Source organism: Ambystoma mexicanum, chromosome 8, assembly GCF_040938575.1.
Source record: "Ambystoma mexicanum isolate Mex_15411 chromosome 8, UKY_AmexF1_1, whole genome shotgun sequence".
Taxonomy (NCBI): Eukaryota; Metazoa; Chordata; class Amphibia; order Caudata; family Ambystomatidae; genus Ambystoma; species Ambystoma mexicanum.
In genome coordinates, this window is record NC_090929.1 from 756,379,145 (window position 1) to 756,388,628 (window position 9,484).

A 9,484-nucleotide genomic window follows, 5' to 3' on the forward strand; every position below is an offset into this window, starting at 1 on the left:
CGACTAACCCCACTAAGGACCACCCCCACACCTCCCCAAAGTACCCACCCCCTAACCAGCCCCCAACTGACTAACCCCACTAAGGACTACCCCCACCACTCCAACATACCCACCCCATACAACAACTCCATTCCAACAGTGCGGACGACAGTCCAATGTTCATCACACTATTTGCCACCATGATTGTGGGCGTATGAGTTCTTCCCGGAGGGTCCGGTCAGCCGGGAGGACCACCTCTGCGTGCTGCTTGCCACAGAATTTGAGGGGGTGCTGCTTGTAGTTGGCACTGGTGGTGTTGCAGCTGGCACATTGCCCATGAATGCCTGTTGGGTCACTTGCATAGACTCCGCTATGGTCCACATTACATTGTTCCTCTCCCTCACGCGCAGTGACAGGACCATGTTAGTGGGTGCAAATCTGCCTATTGCCCAAGACAGCCTACACACAGAGGTGGCAGTGCTCTCCCTCCTCATCTTGGCTTCCTCGCGCTGCAGCCTGGCCTCCTCACATTGCAGCCTCGATTCCTGTAGTTGTTGCTCTACTAGCTCTGTGAGGCTGGCCTGGTGTTGCTCAATGTGCAGGAGGTGGGCGCTGTGTTCAGTGATCGAGGGTGTGGGTGAGCGCATTGGGCTGTGGAGTCCTGTCAGACTGAATACTAAGTCCTGTAAGGGAATGATGTCTCCCCCGTCATCCTGAACCTGTGGTGAATCAGCACACTGTTCAACCGGTGCACTATTGCCACTACATGCATCCTCCTCTGTGGTTCCTGGACGGGCACTGATGGGTGCGGCAGATGTGGCTTCAGGTGTTGTATCTGTGGCAACATGCTTCCCTGGGGGGGCGGGGATGGGGGTGTCCATAGCCACCGTTTGCAGTGCCGATGGATGTGTTGCAGAGGTGCTGGCAGTGGCATCCTGTGACAGACAGGTACGTTGGCTCCGTGCGTTGGCACGTGGTGTGGCCTGTTGCGCTGAATCACTGTTGCTTGATATGCCTGTTGAGAGATGCAGGGCATGCTGTTGGTTGTGTAGCAGGTTGTGGATGGGTCCATCACATGCACTGCAGTCCTCATACTTTGTCCACTTGCATGTGCACACATTTGATGGGTGATGCACTCAGGTGTGTGTATCTCAGCTTGCACTTAGTTGCACGCTCTCTGCCTGTCCTGGGGGGCATGTCTCATGTGCGTGTGTGGTGTGGGTCATTGGTGGATGCGTTGGGTTACTCTCGGCCTGGCGGGGGTGGGGGCAACATTCTCACTCATGGCATTGCCAGGTGGGCTGACACCGACCTCTGAATCCCCTAAACCCTGTATCCCTTCGAGGTGCAGGACACTACTGCACATCTCCTCCCATGTATGGAGCTTCAGGGGTGATGCAGGCCCTCCGCCTGTGCTGGTGCTGTGTTGGTGGTGTGATGCCATTAGGTTGCGCACTCGCAGCTGGAGATCGTCCCACCGCTTGTCGCAGTCTTTGACTGTGCGCGCAGTTACACCTAATGCAGTGCACTTCTGGTTGCAGAGGATAGCAGTGGATTGTGGTTTAAGTAATGGCTGCTGCTCTCCTTCTGGTTTTCGCGATCACAGTGTTTCCCTGGACTGGTATTTCTGTATCCATGAGGGCAGAGGCAGATATGGATGTACCGCTGCCATGTTTCGCGGTACATCCGTGCCCGTGGGTGTTTTCATGATGGTGGTGACAGCGTTTCCGCGATCGTCTGGTGCGTGCGACCGACATCCCATAATCGCCCCTTGTTTCCGCATGCTTGCAGATGCGATAACAGTGTCACCGGCATCACGGAAACAACGGTTTCCAGACCGGCGCACTCGTAATGAGGCCCATTGACTTTCACATTTTGGGAAATCGGTTCGGGACCCCCATCTTGAGGGGAACGTTTGAACCCTGAATGGTACACTCTTGTTAACACCAGCCCACTTAAAGCCCTGCTGGGTTTGACAAGAAGCAAGGAGGACAAAAACATACAATTACATGTCCATAGCGATCAGAGAATGCAGTTAATGTTCTAGGTTGAGGGGGTGGGGCGGAAGGGGGTGTCGGTGGCACGTGCTTAAGTCCTGTGAAAAAAAGAAATGGAACAAGTGTGGACCATATAATTCATTAGCATCCTGGAAGGGGGTGTTGGCCAGTTAGGATGCTCGGAATGCAGACTGTATTGCATGGTACAAGCACGCGTTCCGAGCAGCCTGTCTGCTGCTAGCCATCGTTCCCTTCCCTGCTCCTCCTTCCCTTCCCTCTTCCTCCCACCCCATGAATAACCGTGTAGATCCTACGCGGATGCCAAGGGCGAGGCAAACGTAATCTAAAAAAAGAAATCTTACCTTCAGGCCTGCATCCATGCTCCATATGTGGAGTCCATTTCTGTGTTGATGACGTCACGTCCATCATCACAGAAAATGTCCACCGAAAAGGAAGTGTGGCACCACACACAAAGGTAAGACTTCTTTATTTAATTAGTTATACTCACCCTTAGCACCCGCGTAGGATCTACACTGGTGCTAATGGCGATAGTATCCTCAGAGCTGGTCCGACCACCGCGGGTAGCTTACTTTGCTTGTGCCCTTAACTTGGGCAGCAGGCCACTACTGGCTGGGTCGACCCACCCCCTTGGGTTATATCGACCCTGCTCATAGCTTACATGGACGGGGTGGTGCATGACGCACTGTTGGGCTTACAATGCCTGAGGTCCTGTGTCTCCATAGGTTTCATAATGAAATTCAAAGTGGACATTCAGATTGTAGTAAGGTGGAAAGCCTGAATTCCCATAATGGAGAGCAGGGCGACTGGTGAACTGGCCAACAGGCATATCTTAACCACGCCCTTTGTTGGATGTCTAGGCTAGGTCCCCAAATTAGGGCAGTCATTAACACAGGGAATGCTTGGGCAGCTAAAAGGAGGGTTGCTGGTAGCAACAGGGTTCAGGCAAATGGAGTGGCGTGGGCCACAGATGGCCATGCAGACTCTGCTGGTGAACAAAGAGACAGGTGCTGACATCCACAACATTTCCTCATACTCAGGTCCTGCTCAAATACGGTCCTGTGGGCCATGCCCTCTGATCAGGGTAGGCCTCATAGCTTGGGTTGCTGGGGCCGGGCTGTGTAGCTGAAATAAGTGATGGAGTGGTGGAGTAGCCTGTACCCGAGATGGCAATGCCACTCTTCTGTCAAATTAAAACAGTACCAGAGTCTGATAAGAATAAGTCTGTTGATACCTTATTCCAGGCAGCACCTTGCCACTAAAGACATGCACCATTAACATGTAATTGCAAAGCCCACAGCTGCAACCGTTGGTGTAGAGAGTTTTATCTTGACTCACTTTTAGCAGGTGTCCTATAATAGCTGGCTAACGCCAACAAACAAGTTCTATTATCTTGCTAGAAACCACTTTATCACTGACATAGAAAAACACACGGCACACCACACCCAACACAAGTTCAACAATGATAACGTTGCACTATTAGGCAGAATGGAAGTGGGCACGACCTTAAAGTAAACAATAGTACATCCAATATATGAAACAATACATGACATTGCAAGGTGCACTCCTGTAGCCACAATGCACAATGTGATCTATGAAACTGGGGAAAGAAACGTGTGAAATATGTGGCATTCATTGGGCAGGATTTAGTCATATAAGAAGTATCTTTTCTCTCCATGTACATTATTTATTTTCTTGTATTTCTTTGCATTTAGACCTTAATGTTTAATACATCCTACACAGGTATGCGTGCATTTTTACTTACTCCTGCACGTTATTATTATTCCGTGTTTGTCTGTCTGCATTTTTTTGGATCACTGCCCTATATCTTGTATACATTCCTTAGAGTCCGCCCTGATGAAGGACCCACGGTTTTGAAATGCCTTAGCCAAGCCAAATCTAGCTCTGTGAATTATGGAGGGTCAAGAAGAAGAAGTGGTCTGAATTAAAACACTATGGGGGTAATTCATTGAATCAAGCGCAGAAGTGGCGCATGCGGCTGGCGCACAGAGTGCACGTGCGGCAGCTTGCCCCAGCCGCCTGCGCCAAAACCCATTTTGACGCACAGCATATTCATGGATTTTTACATCGATAACTAACTGTGGCGCAGAGTGGCGCAGCGACCCTGCAGCAGGGCCAGTTACACCCACAATCCCGCCCTGTGCGCCAAAAACATCACACAAATCCCCTACATGGCGCAAACCAGTATACAGCCCTCCAACCACGAAAACATGATAAAAACGCCACGCAGCCCTCACGTGCCAGCGAAATCACGTGTAAAACTACCCGCGCACCCCTCAGAATATGCGTACCCCGCTCGCACCAGCGAACTCGCGTGTAAAACTCCCAGCGCACCCCTCGGAATACACGTACCCAACTCAAGCCAGCGAAATCGTGTGTAAAACTCCCTGTGCAACCCTCTGAATACGCGTACCCCACTCGCGCTAGAGAAATCGCATGTAAAACTCCCTGCGCACCGCTCCGAATACGTGTACCCCGCTCGTGTCAGGTAAAATGCATGGAAAAAATGCCCCCTGTGGTGTGGGCTGCCTGTGGGGCATGCCCATGGGCGATGGGCTGCCTGCGGGGCATGGACTGGTGTGATGGGCTGCCTGCGGGGCATGCGCAGGGTTGATGGGCTGCCTGTGGGGCATGGACTGGTGTGATTGGCTGCCTGCAGGGCATGGATTGGTGTGATGGGCTGCCTGCGGGTCATGGACTGGGGTAATGGGCTGCCTGCGGGTCATGGACTGGTGTGATGGGCTGCCTGCGGGGCATTCCCAGGGGTGATGGGCTGCCTACGGGGCATGGACTGGGGTGATGGGCTGCCTGCGGGTCATGGTCATGGTGGTGGGCTGTCTGCGGGGCATGGAGAGGGTGGATGGGCTGCCTGTGGGCCATGGTGGATGGGCTGCCTGTGGGGCATGGGGAGGCTGGATGGGCTGCATGTGTGTATTCCGGGTGTGCGCATGGACTTTTACACGCGATTGGCCTGGCACGAGCAGGGTATGTGTATTCCAGGGGTGCGCATGGAATTTCACACGCGATAGGACTGGCGCGAGCGGGGTTAGGTGTATTCCGAGGTGCGCGTGGATTTTCACACGCGATAGCCCTGGCGCGAGCAAGGTACGTGTATTCTGGGGGTGCGCATGAAGTTTCACATGTGATAGGCCTGGCGCAAGTGGGGTACGTGTATTCTGGGGGTGCGCGTGGACTTTTATACGTGATTTGACAGTGTAGTCCCTCCCGGGTGTGCCTCTCCCCCCCTCCCCATGCCCTGCAGGCAGCCCACACCACAGGGGACTACCCTACACGCCTGGGCATGCCCCGCAGGCAGCCCATGACCCCAGACCATGCCCCGCAGGCAGCCCATCCACCCTGGGCATTACCCACAGGCAGCCCATGACCCTAGATCATGACCAGCAGGCAGCCCAAATGGCACCATGCACTTGGGAGCCCCGACACATGTCCCCCCCACCCCACCCCCAGTGATAGGCACTTGCCAGCAGGCCCCGACACATGTCCCCCACCGCACCCCCATTGACGGAAACCTGCCAGCAGGCCCCGACACATGGCCCACCAAACACCATGCCATAACAAAACAGACCCATGGCCCTAATGCCAACCCAAATCCCCCCGCCCCCAGTACAAGCACACAACCATACAATGCACCCACTCCCAAATTACCCATGCCATGAAAGTCTGAAAAGAACCAGCATGGCCATCAATAAATGTACAACAGACCCACACAGTGGCAACACATGACTGAGGCAATGCTCTTAGAGACATGCACAAAACCAATTAGAGTACACAAAACCAATAATGGAGATATATGAAATGTATTAAAAAACATAAAAAAGCTATATACAAAAAGTGGAGCAAAGTCAGTGAACTCCAAATAAAAATATAAACCAAATGAAACCTAAGCCAAATAACAATATACAAAGGCGGCGGGCTAGTCCGAAGGCTCACTTTTTGATGTTCCAGGCCAGGGCATCATCGAACTCCATGTCGATGTTCCGGAGGCAGGCCTCTTCCCTGGCTTCGAGGTCTCGCAGGGATGCAGCCATGGAATCCCTCAACTCCCTGCAAGTTTCCTCGAGGCCCTTCGCCTGCCTCAAAGCCCGGTGCATGGAGTTCTCCGCTCTGACCATCCTGAGCCGTGCCCTCTCTGCTCGCCGCCTCTCCGTATCTATTTGCCGGCCCAACCGCTGCCACACAAAAGACACACCCAGTCCGGGGTCCTCCTGCCCCTCGGCCGATGCCTGCCCCCAGGGTGTTGATGGCCCGACCCATGATGCCTCCCACGCTGAGCCTGCTGCTGCCTCTGACGCAACTGCTTCTGCCACCACGATGGCCTCCGGGCTGATGGAATCCCCCGGCGCCGTCGTGCACGTGCCCTGCCCAATGATGCCGGCACATCCTCGATCTGCTGGGGTCCAGTTGGTGGGGTGGCCACCCCTTCTGGACCTCCGACTCCCGACTGTGGCAGGGATGGGATCTCAAGCAGGCTGGCTGCGTTGGTTGGGGCAGGTCCACAGGGGGCCCTAGTGGCATCTGGGCCGGAAGACGGCACGGAGAACGACTGGTGAATAGTGTGCACAGAGGAGGAGAGGGCCGCAAGACTGGCCCACACATGGAGGAAACCCCCAACCATGATCCCCCCAGGAACCATGCACGTCATCACGAATGTCACGTGTGAGCAACGTGACACCAATCAGGACAGACTCAATCCTGTCACGGGTCCCCACATCCGCAGGTAGAGGAGTGCCAGATGACGTGGACCTCCCCCCCTACCTGCGGATGGGACTGGGACGGGGCATCTCTGCTGGTGCATGGTGTTGCACTCACAGTGTCAGGGACAGTGACATGCACAGGCCCCTCCGCAGCGACCTGTGCTGCCTCCTGTCCCTGACCCTGGACTGCACCACTTGCACCAGTGGTACCACCCTCACCAGGCCCCATGTGCAGCTCAGTGGCAGCCTCCTCCTCCTCCGTACACACCACCAACCTGGATGGCTCCGCACCGTCTTCTGCGGTCGCAAGCCCTTGTGGAGGCTCACCTGCCCCTTCCACTGCAGCCGTAGTGGCAGATGCGGCACCAGTCCCCTCGCTACTGGATGATGGATTTTCCTGGGAGTGTGACTGGGCCGTGCATCGCCGGCCGGTGGATGCATCCCTGCCGCTTTCCTCCACAGTGCCGTCTCCGCCCTCTTCTTCACTCGCTGCTGTGTAAAGGGAGACATTGCACACAAACATCAGGGTACTGTACGATAGTCCCCTAGAGAGAAAGCAATTGCATATGAATGGCACTGTCAAACGTCACTTCCATCATGTCCCTCCACAACACATGGGTCAGTGCAGGCAACACACATGCAGGAACAGGCATGGCACATGCAACAAACATTTGCATCCATGTCCAAGGCACCGTAGAAACATCCAATGGTGGGCTGAAACTCACATGCATCATGGGACATGTGGATCACATGCACACACATCACCGGAGGGTGATGCATCTGGCCCCGTATAACCACAGACACAGTGCATACAAGGATGACTAGGCTGTATCAGTGAATCAACACATCATCACGGACATGTGTCATGCATCCATGGCACACACACTACTCGGACACACAGAAATGTACACCATGCATGTCCATGACAGCAGCACACATCTCTCACACCCCAAACATGTCCAAGTACAGACACAGGCATACATACATGTGTGCATTCCGCATGATGCATTGTAACACATACTCCATCCATGTTAGTCATGCTTGACTGGACGCACATGCAGCACCATCATTTCCCTGCACACACACATCCATACATGAACCATGTGACACATGCAGCCAAGTAGCTAATTACCACCACACTGCAACATGCACTGTTTTAAACGTGAATGCATGGACACTTACCGCTCGACTCCAGACGGGCCTGCATCCTGAGGATCTGGTGGTGAAGCACTGGGTGAATGCGCTCCAGGACCCTCATCTGCTGGGTGGTAAGCTGGACCCATCGCCCCACTGCATCCGCTGCATCCAAAAGGCACTGGGCCTTCTTGAGGGTCCTGGACTTGTAGTCCTCCCAGCGCTTCTGGACGTGTTTGATGTCGCGGGGTGCCGCCCCCTCCGCGTTGATGGCACGCACTATGTCCTTCCAGATTCTCTTTCATCCTTCCTTTTCGGCGCGCGATGGTGTGAAGAGGGCATCATAATGCCCCAGAACTTGCTCCACCAGGATACCAACTTCCTTTTCACTGAAGCTGGTAGCCCTCTGCCTCTCTGCTGGGGGGTTGCCACAGGTGCCGGATGTGTTGCGTCAGACATGGCAACCCCCGAGGCAGGTGTGGGTGGGGAACTGGGTCCTGGGGCTGGGCTGTGGAGCGATGGAGCTGCAGTCGGGAGCCTTCTGTTCCAGCAGGGGTGGTCACAGCAACTGGACCCCTGCCGATGGCTGATGTGCAGGCACCAAATTGCAGGGCACTGTTGGCAGTAGGCAGGCAAGCAGGCAGCAGCAGATGGCTTGTAGGAGGCTGCTCGGGGCTCTGGGGGGGCAGTAATTTGGCCTTCTGAGCAGGAGTGTGGTCTTCCATGTGTTGTCGCATGGCCAGCTTGATACGGAGTGATTTGGCACATGAAAAACAGCATGTTTGCGTGAATTCCGAGGAAAGGCCCATAGCACGTAAGCACGTAGGTGACATAACGTGCACGCAGTCGTTTCACTCGGCACGGGTTAAAGGTCCCGCGTGGGTTTCGATCGCTCTGTATGTGCTTTTTGTGGAGAGCGTTGCGTGTGTTTCCAGACGTTGGGGTTCACACGCGATTAATTCACAGCAGCTACAGTGCATACTTCTTTTGGCGGGGGTGTGGCCTATGCATTCTTCTTCTACACTCAAGGCAGACAGTGAGTCGCGCATGCTATTTTTCCCACTGCGGGTGTCCCTGTTTGTCACCTACCCCTTTTTTTTTCGGTCATACTAGCCCACGAGTTGATCACGTATGCATTGTTTGGGTTCCTGGGTGCCACAGCATACTGCGTGTGTTTTTTTACACACACATGGGCTACAGGGGTCGTGTATCTCTTTTTCTTGTTTTTTTGGGATGCCTGAGCGTTGCGTGACCCGTCATTTTTCCTAAGGGGCCACAGGCAGCCTCGCAGGAGCATAGCGGTGCTGTTTGCATCACGTACATTGCCTCCTCAACCTCACCTAAGTTGCCCAGGACAATTCTTGTGTGCACCTCCCATTGGTACTAGTGCATCTGTGCCATGGTTGGGAGGCCACAAAAGGTGAGGGGTGCATCAGTTGAGTGGCCTCCACGTGCCCTTTCCCCTCCCATGCGCAGCGCCTGTGCGTGTGGTTGGGGATGTGGGGGCACCACCATGTCCACCGGCATGCCCCGCTGGGTTGCAACGTTGTGCAGGACACATAGTGCCACTATGATCCTGCACACTACTGGGGGCACATATAGCAGCTGCCCGCCAGAATG